Source organism: Cucumis melo, chromosome 8 (genome assembly GCF_025177605.1).
Source record: "Cucumis melo cultivar AY chromosome 8, USDA_Cmelo_AY_1.0, whole genome shotgun sequence".
NCBI classification, from domain to species: domain Eukaryota; kingdom Viridiplantae; phylum Streptophyta; class Magnoliopsida; order Cucurbitales; family Cucurbitaceae; genus Cucumis; species Cucumis melo.
Window position 1 is genome coordinate 27,518,146 of NC_066864.1, and position 13,478 is coordinate 27,531,623.

Sequence of the window (13,478 nt, forward strand, 5' to 3'; positions counted from 1 at the left end):
GGGTTAGAATGATAAATCTTCCATAGTTCTCTTGGTAACTTTTTAGTGAAAATTCTCATAGTTTTGTTGCCTTGAGTTTCACTTAATTAAAAGTTGGGTAGCAATAGAGATGTTAAATCTAACTTGTGTATGTTTTATTTTTCTTTCTTTCTTAATCAACTTATAAGAATTGTGTTCAAATATATAGTCAAACATTTTGTAGTGACATTTCTCTTTCTTTAATAAATGGGCACTATATAAACATTATTTTAAGTTAAATTATAAATTTATAATTAGAATTTAATCTTTAGGATGTAATAAAGAAAATAATGATGTGAGAAAGATTTTTGTGATTAAATGAAAAAGGGAGAAAGCAAATAAGTTGGAAAAAAGAAAAGAAAGATAATAAATGTTGGAGGTGAGAGGGGTTTGATTTAAGGGAAATTATGTGAATGAGATCCTTGAGGTTGAAGCAATTATTTGTCCCTTACACACTCTCTAATGTATGTGTCCAAAAAGGACATCTCTGCTATTCCTTTTTATTAATGCAATGCTCTTCTTTCCTCTTCACCCTCCATATACATCATTTCTCACCGAATTAAGTCAATTTTTCATCAACATTTTGGTCAAAATATATTAAATTCTACATGGTGTGTGGTCAAATAATAATGTTGATAAAATGTCAGTTCAATTCATGCATTATTATTATTTAATGTATAATTATTGATACAATCGTTGTACCATACATATATATATACACACACACACATAGACTCTAACCAATATAAATGGAACATCTACGTTTTTCTTGATTTCAAATCATCTTGATGTTATCATTCTAAGCTTGGTAATTTCGTGTCAACGACATATTTTTACGTGATTGTAATAATATTTTATATAGCTTATTGTTTTTTTGTTTTTGTCCAATTTTGTTCAATTTGAAGTTTTTCTCCGTTGATTTGTTTGTTTCCGATTTTATTGATTTCTTAACTTTTCGTTATTGGTGTGTTTATTCGTAGGAGTAATGGAATTTTTTTTAAATGGAGTTAGGCAGTTAATCATGATGAAAGTGATAATCCTATATGTGGTAAGAAATGTTTTAAATTCTAAAGAATATTTAATGTATGTCCTAAGATTATAGCAAGCAAGTAGTAGGCTAGCCTACAAATATTAGATGTAACATCTGGCCTCTACATAATAAAGATGAGTTTATTAGTTATGAGCAAATTAAAAGGAAAAAGAAAAGAAGAAAAAAGAAAAAGGGAAAATGTTGGGTAGGTAAGAAATGAGAGATATATGGCAAAATACAATTTGCATCAAATTAGGAAAAAAAAACTAAAAAACTTTAAAAAGGAAGTAAAATTACCATAAACATCACACTTGATCAACTAGCTAAATGTGTATCTTCAAGTGATTTTAGAAAAAGAGAAATCAAGTAAATTTGATTTTTAACGTGTCTAGACTATTGTTGATGGTTGGAGAGTCCAAAGTTGCAAGTTTGGACCAACAAAAAAAGTTGATAACCGAGACTTCTTACTAAAGATAATATCGTCACTATATCTGTGTAGGGACGATATGATCGATATGTTGGAATAATAAATATTTACGTTTGATTTCTATAATTAAAATTGTAATGTCAATCAAAATAAAAAGCCATAATCTATGATCAATAAAAGCTTGAAGAAACCCCTCGTGTCTCTTCTTCTTCCCACAACTTCAATGAGCAGACTGTGTTCATGTCTGTTTGATTGGAACAAAGGAAAAAAAGAAGAAGAAGAAGAAAGGGGTTGGATTTTGTTAGACAATAATGATAAGATTGGCAGTGAACCGACATATCTCTGAGGATAGAAGTGTGAGTTTGTGTAACAAACAACTTTGAAGAGTCGTCTTCTTCTTCATCATCTCCCAGCAAAAAGCTTCTGCAGCTGCCTTTAATAATGTCGTTCTGTCTTAATCACTATCCCTATTTTCTTTTTCATTTTTTCGTTTTTGGGCTTCATCTGATCGATCTAAAGTTTGTTTTTGGGCTTTGCTTAATTATGTACAATGGGCTCTTGGCCCAATATCCATTGTTCATTGCCTTCGAAAATTTGGACTCAGAAACTAAAAAATATTCGGATAATCGCAAACGCAGCAATTATATTTAAAATAATTAATTATATAGCAACATTTTAAAAAAATTGCAAATATAGCAAAACTTGTCAAAATCTATCAATGATAGGAGTCTATCACTGATAGACCATATAGCAAATGTTGGTCTATCAACGATAGACTCTATCACTGATAGACTTTGCTATATTTGCAATTTTTTAAAAATATTACTACATACTTAATAATTATTCTAAATCGCTACATATTATAATTATCCAAAATATTCAAAAAAAATAATAATAATAATAATAATAATAATAATAATATAATAATAATAATAATAATAATATAATATAATATAATATAATATAATATAATACAATACAAACTTAAAGAATAATGTAATTATAATAGCTAGCAATTTTTATAATAATTATTAAGTATGTAACAATTTTTTAAAAAATTGCAAATATAACGAAATCTATCGATGATAGACTTCTATCGTTGATAGACTTTTATGGTTTATCTGTGATAGACCGACATTTGTTACATGGTCTATCAGTGCTAGACTCCTATCATCGATAGATTTTGACATATTTTGCTATATTTACATGTTTTTTTAAATGTTGCTATATCCTTAATTATTTTAAATATAATTGTTACATTCGCAACTATCCCTAAAGAATCTGCCTACACTATTTTATAATTGTCTTCAATTCTCACATTTTTAACTTCATGAAATTTAGCCAAGTTTATGACGAATTTTACATTATCATTAATTAAAAAAAAATTATTTCTACGAAATTCATCTTATTTATTTATCATAAATATATCACAACATTTATTATTATATTAAAACTGATATATTTAAGGGGACTTTTAAAAAATATAACAAAGCCGCAAAATATTTACATCATATAGAATAATTCCAAAAACTAAGAAAGCCCACAGGTTCAAAATAAAAAATACAAAAAATGCCCCGTCAACCATACCGTAAAAAATGCACGTAATAGTAGTTGGCGGGCAATGCCCATCCAATTAGCTAGGTTTTCTTGATTTGCAATGGCCACCATAAAAAAAAATTAATATATTTATTTTGGATTTCCTGATGGGTTTAGAATTTTTCTTGATAGGTCACGTTTCTTGATGGGTCAGGTTTCTTGATGGACAAAAAAGAAAATGATGGGTAAGGTCCATCAAAAAACATGATATCTTGATGGGCAATGTCCATGAAGAAAAAGAATTATAATTTTGTGTTTAGGATAAGATCATGGGCAAGACCTCTCAAGAAAATGATATCTTGATGGACAATACCCATTAAGAAAAAATATTTTCCACTAACCACAAAATTTGGGCCCTCATTAACGGACTAAAACACGATATTCATCATTTTTATCTCTTTCACTTTATTCCCAAATTAAATTAACACTACCCTAATTTTATCATTTGTCTTATTAATTTCTAGTTTTTTTTAAAACTAAAATCAAATGGTTAGGTACATAATTTGAACAAGTTTTCTTTTTTTTTTAATATTAAATTAATAAATCATTTACATTTAAAATTTATTTAAGAAAACTCATTAAATACAAAAGATCAAATGGCGTAGTCATTAATTAAATTTAAAATTATTTAATTTATTGTTATATCTATTAGTTATTTAATCAATTAAAATAAAAAAATGAAGACATCGGTAGTAATAATTTATACTATATAGTCAACATAACATAAAATATTAGTGATGAAGGTATTAGTTCTAAACGATATATTTACATTTAATAATTAATTAAGATCAATAGTAATGAATAATTTATATTACTATATTAATTAATTAAATTATACTATTACTATTTGTTTTCTGGGCATGAACTCCCACCATCCTACCATTTATATTTTGATGGGCTTAATTTGATGGGCAAGGCCCATTAAGAAAAGATATCTTGATGGGCATTGCCCATCAAGAAATTAATTTATAAAAAATCTAATTTTGCATCTTTACTCACGGTTGCCGTCGGTCAAAAGAAAGTTCTCGAAACTTTTCTCGATTTTTCTATTCAATTGTTGTTCAATCCGGCATCGTCAATCGAAAACTTTGTTGATTTTACAATTCTTCCACTATTCAATCCCCTGTCGTCAATGAAAAGGCTTTTTTAATTCTTTTGCCACTCAACTCGGTTGCCATCAACCAGAATATTCATGATATTTTTATCTTCTGTTGCTCAACCGCTCGCCGTCGACGGAAAAGTTTCCTATATATCAATTCTTCTACCGCTCAACTGGAAATTGCATTGAATATTCCATTTGTTTTCACCATTCTCCCTAAGGTACTCTTCTTCACTGTTTCAACCCACTTTTCCCCTTTTAAAACTAAAATGACATTGTCTTGGTTCTTCTAAATGGATTTCGATTCGCAAGAAAGCTTCTTGACTTGAGGTGGCAAGGCAACAGAGTAAATAGTATGGTGCCCTGCCTTCAACCTTTTTGTTTTTGTGCTGGGTAAGTTGCATTAGTTTTAGGAAACTATAAAGTGATGATTTCAATCTTTATTTTGTTGACGACGAGCTTCAAGCAATTACAAACCAAATTTCCTTTCCCTGTAAACTGGTGTTTTTTAATTTTAAAGACTTTATTAAACACTTGTACAAGTAAGTTTGTTATGAGACATTGAAATGAACAAGATATAAGTAAAGAAAAGAAAAATTCTTCTTCTAATATTTAACAAAAAAACAAAAAGGCTGCAAGAAAATGGTATTATACTTTCCATTAGTCTTAAATTGGATATTAAAGAAACAAGATGAGATTCTTTAGTTGGTTTTAGTATTAAAATTAAATTACTACCAATACGCTCTAGCCAACTCGCTGACATCTTTGCATCTTTACAAGACCACCGACATATCCTTCTTATTATTCTATCCTATCCAATATTGTTCATCTATATAGTCCAACTTCGAGGGGGACATTAGATGAAAGAAGTTGTTATTGATATGATAGTTTAAAGAAATTTGTTAATTATGAGTTATTTAGTTTGTCACGTCAATGTAAATACCCCTAAATAGAGAAAATATCAATATCAAAGTCATTTATGTTTCTTTTCCAGTGTTCAACTTTTAATAATTTTCATGTTTTGTTTGTTTGTTTCAAGTTAAACCTTCGTAACTTTAAACATATATTATTACATAATCAATATACTAATTAATAGTTAACAGATAATTTAGGTTAATCATTGTTTAATTAGTTATTTTGCATATTTTATCGTAAGATTATAAATAGTCACTTTGGGATTTATAATATGAATCTCTCATATATTAAATTTTAGTTACTTGAAGAGTTTCTTAACTTAGGGATGAAAGTTCCTTGTTTCATTGTTTGATTGTAGATTTGACGTAATATTTTTCATATGTAATGTTAAATTAGTATTAATTAGAGCATTCAAATGTCAAAACCATATATAGAGGTCAGTGACGTACATTAGAATTTTCTATGAAAATCTACATGTATTTATATACTCTACTATTTCATTATGTAAAATCGATGATTTAAAAATTGAAAAGGTCATCACATATTTGAGAATTAATCCATGAATGGATTTCAAATGTAATTGTAATGAAATGTCTAATTGATTCGTCTATGAAAATTTAGGAATTAATTTTGATCGAGAGCAAGTAAGTTGTCTTATGATCTTTTAGTGACTTTCATAGATTGTTTTTGTTTCTTCTTTTTATCTCATGCATTTCAGTTTTTTTTTTTAAAAAAGAAATGAATTGTCTCAACTTTGTATGTACATTTTTTTTTAATGTTTTTGTATTCAATTCAGTTTAGAGAAGATTGAATGTTTTTTTTTCTTTTCATTTTTATGTTTTTTTTACCAATAAGTGTTTGGTTTGTTTATGTTTTTATAGTTTACTTCATTTTATTTGTAAGTAATCTCGTTAGTATAATATGTTTCATCTCATTGCTTGATATGCTTAGAGTAGCTTGAGTTTATCAACTTACTTTGGTGATGCATTAAATGACTATCCTACAATTGTCGTAGTCACTCAGATACTTTGTTATTGGATTTTTTTTTCATTTTGTTAAGGTGATTTGTCTAATTAATTTCATTTAATTAGGTGATAACACAATGGATAAGTTGTGGATGATAAAAGATAGATTATCTAAGGAATATGAAGAAGGTGTTGATCGTTTTATTGAGTTTGCACAAAAACATTCAAGTGGCAGAACTTCTATGTCATGTCCATGTATTAGGTGTGGAAATTGCAAAACACTTAACACTAATGAAGTTAAAAACCACTTATTAATCAATGGTATTAACCAAAGGTATGACAATTGGATTTGGCATGGCGAAAACCTTACTAGGTATTGTCTAACAAATTTAGTTCCTAATGCAGACTACAATTCTAGGAAAATTTTTTTGGATGATAATGTTGATGACAATATGGTTGAAATGGTTAAAGAGGCACAACCAAATAGTGTAGATGATCCCCAAAATTTTAAAAAGTTACTTACAGATGCCGAGAAACCTTTATATCCAGGCTGTGAAAACTTGACCAAGTTGGGTACACTAGTCAAATTGTATCACTTAAAAGAAAAATTCGAGTGGAGCGATACTAGCTTTACAAAGCTGTTGAATCTGTTAAAAAGTATACTACCTGAAAATAACGAATTGCCAACATCGACGTACGATGCAAAAAAAGTTTTAGTTACTTTAGGAATTACGTATGAGAAGATTCATGCGTATCCTAATAACTGTTTCCTATACAGAAAAGAATTTGCTGATGTATCTAATTGTCCTCATTGTAATCAGTCGAGGTGGAAGAAGTGTAAAAACTCGTTTGAAGTACAAAAAGGAGTGCCTGCTAAAGTTGTTTGATATTTTCCACCAATTTCACGATTTCAAAGGATGTTCAATAGTCAAATACATTCGAAGAATTTAACATGGCATGCAAACGAAAGATTGGTTGATGGAAATTTACGCCATCCAACTGACAGTCCATCTTGGAAATTAGTTGATCATTTATGGCCTGATTTTGGAAGTGAGGAAAGAAACCTTCGTCTTGCTTTATCTACTGATGGAATTAATCCTCATAGTGAGATGAATAGTAAATATAGTTGTTGGCCGGTGATATTGACAACATACAATCTCCCATCATGGTTATGTATAAGACGTAAATTTATGATGTTAACAATGTTAATTTCTAGGCCAAATCAACTGGGATACAATATAGATGTTATTTAGCTTCTTTAATAGATGATTTGAAAATACTATGGAATGATGGTGTACCTTGTTATGATGGATATCAAAATGAGGTTTTCACATTAAAAGCAGTATTATTGTGGACTATTAATGACTTTCCTGCATATGGTAATCTGACGGGTTGCACTGTCAAAGGATATTGTGTATGACCCATATGTGACAAAAACACATCTGCTATACATTTAAAATTTGGAAAGAAGATGGCATATCTTGGACATAGAAAATTTTTGCCACTTAATCATCCATTTAGAAAACAGAAAAAAGTTTTCAATAACGAAAAAGAGCTTGGAATAGCTTCCCAACTGTTGTCAGGAGAAAGTATTTTTGAAATGTTTATCAATAATGATTTATCTAATGACAAAAATTCATTGAGTACCAAAAAGAGATCAATAGGCTTTTCACATAGTTGTTGGAAGAAGAAATCCATATTTTTTGAACTTGAATATTGGAAGAAGCTTCACGTTCGACATTGCTTGGATGTTATGCACATTGAGAAGAATGTATGTATGAACTTGTTGGATACATTGCTCGACATTCTTGGTAAGATAAAAGATGGATTACAGTCCCGTCGTGACTTAGAACAATTAGGCATTCGTCTTGAGTTGGCGCCAGAACATACAGACCTCCACCTTGTTATACGTTATCCAAAAGCGAGAAAGGCACAATTTGTCAATCATTGTTTAAAATGAAAGTTCCAAAAAGGTATTCCTCAAACATAGAAAATCTAGTGTCAATCAACACTTTAAAACTTACTGGGTTAAAGTCTCATGATTGTCATGTTTTCATGTAACAATTGCTTTAGGTTGCGATTCGTGCTACGCTACCTAAACACGTGAGAAACGCAATCACACGATTCTGCTTGTTTTTTAATGCTATATGTAATAAGGTTGTAGATGTCGCACAATTAAGTGTCTTGGAATAAGAGATTGCAGTAATATTGTGTCTGTTTGAGAAATATTTTCCTCCATCATTCTTCACCATAATGATTCATTTAACCATACATATAGTCTGAGAAGTTCGGTTGTGTAGCTCTGTGTATCTTCGATAGATGTATCCATTTGAACGTTACATGAAAGTTCTTAAAGGATATGTTCGAAATCGAAATAGACCTGAGGATTCTCTTGCTGAAGGATATATTGTTGAGGAAGCTATAGAATTTTGTACAGAATTTTGTTAAGATAACATGTCAATTGGACTTGGAAAGGCTAAAGAACGAGATCAAAATGATAATATTGGACGACCCTCATCTGCAGCTTCTCACATAAGGCCTGAAAAAGAACAACTAATGCAAGCTCATTTGTATGTGTTAGAGAATACAAATGACGTTCAACCTTACATAGAGTATGTCGACTTTAAATATTTACTTTATTTATTATGTTATACCTATTAGGATATATCTAACCATCGTGAGTAAATACAATAAATTTGTAGGAAACATATAGATCATTTGAAAAAAATCTACTCATCAAAGGCAAAACATCTAAAATTGCTACAAGATAAGCACAATCAATGTTTTATTTCTTGGATACGTAGCCAAGTATGTATCTAACAATGTTGAATTATTTTGTTTTAGTTACTTTGCTAAAAAAGTCTTGCTAATTTATATTGACATGACTATGATTTTTAGGTTGCTACAAAACTTGAGTTACCAAACAACATAATATCTGATACATTGAGATGAATATCACATGGTCCTTCGCCCAGTGTGATAACTTACTCTAGTTATGTTATGAATGATATTCATTACAATACAGAGCATCGTGATGGTGTTCGTAATGTAGAATAATGGTGTATGTTTAGTAGCGAATACGATGCAGATATCTAGTGCAAAGGATAAACATCCTATAGTGACAAACATGTCGTTTTACGGTGGGATTAAAGAGATTTGGGAGTTAAACTATATTAACTTTAAAATTATAATGTTTAAATGTAAATGGGTTAACAGTGTTAACGGCGTCAGAACAGATGAGTTGAGGTTTACATTATTTAATCTTAAACGTATTGGTCATAAGACAGATTCTTTTATCCTAGCATCATAAGCAAAACAAGTATTTTTTTCTCGAAGATCCAAGTGGTTCTCAATGGCATGTTGTGTTGAAACCTCCCAATCGAGAGTACGATGATCATATTAATGATGATTGGTTAGGGGATATAATTTTAAATTGTATCAGTTCTAACAATGTTCTTATGAATGTGTTTAAGGAAATGAACGACGAAGATGATTCAAACTACATGCAAAGTGATTGTGATGGTATTTGGATACTAAATGGAAATGAATAATAGATGGTAAAGTTTGTTATTATTTTGCTTATTCTTTATGAATGTTATTGGCTCTATAATAATGTTTATTTTCATGACAGGTTAGGTGCTAATGGACTGTAGTAGTGATGACCACATCTCAGTAGGAGCCGACGAGGATGTAGCCCAGGTTGATTGTTTTTTAAAGACATCTAGTCAAAGGAGTATGCTGGTCCTACCACGATGATTCATTTGACACAAATTAGCTCTGATGCAAATCGATTGGTTGTTGACTACAGTGAACGTGGTGAATGGATTGGTGAAAATGCAACTCAAATGGTGAGTTACATTGAGATATGCATTCGAAACAACATTCCGATTACATATGCTTCATGGTTAGACGTGCCGTTAGAATTAAAAGATAAAATTTATGTTTGCATTATGGTAAGCATATTTTATTCTTAAATTAATATATTGAGATGTGACGTTATTTTTACATATGTTATTTTGTCATTTTAAAAAATCATTTGTAACAAACCTAAAGTCCAAGAAAGATATTTTGAAAAAAGCTGGAAGTGCATTCAGAAATTTCAAAAGTATTTTGAGAAACAATTATATTTTTTCATATATAGATGAACCAGAATGCTTAAAATTTCTCCCACCAAACTACCCTGCTATTGATCTATCTGACTGGGAAACGTTTGTATCACTATCCATGAGTGAATATTTTCTAGTGAGTGCTATGACTTATTTGATGTTTCAATAATTACATATATCAATGCATCATTGACTTGTGTTATGTGTGTGATACAGAAACATAACAACATGCAAAAAGAGAGACGCAAGAATTACAAATATAACCATAGAAGGTCTCGCAAAGGCTACGCAAATTTGGGAGAAAAGTTGATAAGTTTATATTACTATGCACAATATTATCCTATGTTTATCAAATTTATTGTTTAATTTATGTATATACATGTAGAAAAAAGAAGGAAAATTACCACCATCGACTGATCGAGCTACCCTTTGGAAACATGTTGTGTGGGTAAAGATGGAGAATTTATGAATAAAGAGGTTGAAGAGATTGTAGAGAAAATTGTAAATAAATTTGATTACTAGCATTTTATATGTTTGAGGCATATTTACAACTTGTGACAAACAAATTTTTAATTATTTGTTCATATTATAGGATAACTCCAAAAAGATGTCGATAAAACATATAATGTTTCAGATGATGTTTTAACTCAAGCTTTAGGGACACTTGAACATCGAGGACGTGTGAGAGGTGTAGGCATATTGATTACACCTTCATTGTACTTTCACAAACATATTTCATCAGAACCCAGAGAAACTCAGATTACTGTTGCTGTAGATGTCAACTGGAAAAAGGAGAAATCACAGATTTTATCAGATTACAGTCAAATGACAAAAAAATGCTTAAGTTAAAGTCTTTGAAGAGAACTAGAGAAACAAGCTTAGATGCATACTCTGTATGCAATCAGAATATTAGTGAGAAACAGTTGATCTTGACGTCCATCCATCACACGAAAAAAATTGATCTAGTAAATATTATGTTTAATTCAATTTTATATATTGTATTTCATGATTTATTATTCAACATTGATGGTAAATTGAGATGTGAATGTAATTTTTCAGGGGAGACCATGTAGTCATGCTGTTGGAAAGGTTGACAATATTGTTGCAATAGGAACTGTCTTCGAAAGAATAAGTATAGACGAAATAGTTTATTGAGTACGACTTGGAGAAGTTGATGTGCAGGTTCTCATTGAACTTGCATGTGATAGTCATTCTCTACTACCATACCAATTGTTGGAAGCATCTATTCTGTACACGATGCAATTAGTTTACACGTTCCATGGCCAAAATTATCTTATAGTTATAGAAGAACAGAAAAAGGTAAAGTTTTAATTTCAAAATATGCATTTTCGCATTAGCATGTTCTCATTTTAATTTTTGACATTATTTTGTTAGACATATAGTAAAAAGTCTCATGAGTTAGAAGCTTTGAAAGGAACAAAGTAAAAAATGAATGAATTAAAACTGCCAACGACAATATAAGGTTCGTGTTGAGGCATGTAGAGAAGGATATGAAAGATGAATACCTTACTATCCTAGTCGACACTCAGGAGATTTTTGGGTATAGCTTCAATATGAATTTGATGAAAGATAGTATTAAACAACTTTGTTTGATGGAGGTATTAGCTCTTTCAGTGATATTGAGCTACATGATGTAAGTGCGTAACTTCAAAATCTTTATTTTTCATATTTTTTAAGATGCCTATTTCTAATATTAGAAGATTTTTCTTTTAATGTTAGATGCTTATATGAATCTGATCCAAGTATTCTAGAGGAATATGCAATCATGAATCCTTGACAAATTTTAAAAGATTCGGGTACAGACAAACATAGAGCTCGACACTTGTGTAATAGATTGGTATCAATCAAGAATAAATTATTGATATATCCATTTAATTGCGCGTAAAAATCAAAGTATCATTAATTTTTCATATGGTTTTTAATTATAAATATTTTTTATTAATTTGATTGAAACATATGTTTATTATATAGATATCATTGGATATTATTTATTATCTCATTACGGACAAATCGGTGTATGCACTCGATTCGTTAAGACATGGTAGTGTTCGAGACGAGTTGAAATCTATGGTCAACACGTAAGTATTTAACCGTTATTTCACATTAAGTGTATATATATTATGTAAATTGTAGTTTGTAATATATTTTTTTTTTATTCTTTTTAATTCAGAGCCTTAAGAATGTTTTATAATGAAACAAACACAAGAGCTCGACCTTTTACTTGGGTTTCTATTAAGGTATGAGTACTTAAATTATAATTAAATGATAATGTGCGTTCGGTTTAAATATTTATTTTTATTTTAACATGTATTTTGAATATATGTGTGCGTATAGTGTGCTCAACAGCCGGGCAGTACAGAATGTGGGTACTACGTGATGAAGTTCATGCAAGACATAGTAAGACAAAAGAGCATCACAATTACAGATGTGGTATGCATGTTATTGCACTATATCTTATAGCTATTATTCTTACGCTTAGTACAATCTAGTAATTAAATTACATTTATTTCGTTTACAGTTGATGAGACAAGCACCTTATACTCAATCTGAATTGGATATGGTGAGAGTGGAATACTGTGACTTTCTAGAACGCTACATATGATACATGTTTTTATTGCAATGAACGGGTAGTTTTTATATTTATAGTTTAGGTATATCTTGATACGATGTCAATTTCTGTAAGGTTATATCTTGATCATATTTGTTAGATATTGTTTTTTTGTAGAACAACATTAGTTTATAGTTGATTAATGAAAATTAATTAGTTCATTTGATGGATGTTTAGTAATTTTATGAAATATATGTTACTTGTTTGTTTCAATTATATGGTATGATGGTATGAATTTCATATTTGTGATTGTTGATATTTTTCATTAGTTGTTTGAAGTTGGGAAGTTAGAAGTTTCGAATTTTTGGAATTCTGGAGTTGTGTGAGTTTTGAGTTCTACAGGTTATGTAGTTGACACGCAGATTTAAAGGAGTTGTTTGAACTAGTTTGTAGTTGTATGTAATGAATTTTACATAAGTTGTGAAGTTAGAAGTTTCAAGTTGTTGGAGTTCTAAAGTGAGAAAACTCTTGAAGGTGTTTAAGTTTATTTTATAACTCTTGTACTAAAAAAGTATGTAAAGTTTAAAATTGGAATACATGGTTTAAAGTTAATAAAAAAGAGTTTTTGTTGTTATCTGCTGTGTTATGAAGTATTTTCTTACCGTCTAAGTTTAAGGTTACTAGGCAATGAAGTTAAAGACTTAAGTTGAGTGTTCTGGTGCTTCATTTGAGGCGTCAGAACTGTTGTAGTCG

The 13,478-nt window shown here is 29.7% G+C and overlaps 2 long non-coding RNA genes across 2 annotated transcripts; both read left to right on the top strand.

Annotated features, from left to right (window-relative positions):
• The first annotated feature begins 4,099 nt into the window (after positions 1-4,099).
• Positions 4,100-9,793, top strand: LOC127150443 (uncharacterized). The gene is made up of 3 exons (XR_007822750.1): positions 4,100-4,391; positions 9,524-9,607; positions 9,682-9,793. It is a non-coding gene; the product is annotated as an uncharacterized LOC127150443 (long non-coding RNA).
• A 2,530-nt stretch (positions 9,794-12,323) lies between these two features.
• Positions 12,324-12,852, top strand: LOC107992058 (uncharacterized). Its single transcript, XR_007822751.1, has 3 exons — positions 12,324-12,414; positions 12,512-12,574; positions 12,696-12,852. It is a non-coding gene; the product is annotated as an uncharacterized LOC107992058 (long non-coding RNA).
• The last annotated feature ends 626 nt before the right edge of the window (positions 12,853-13,478 follow it).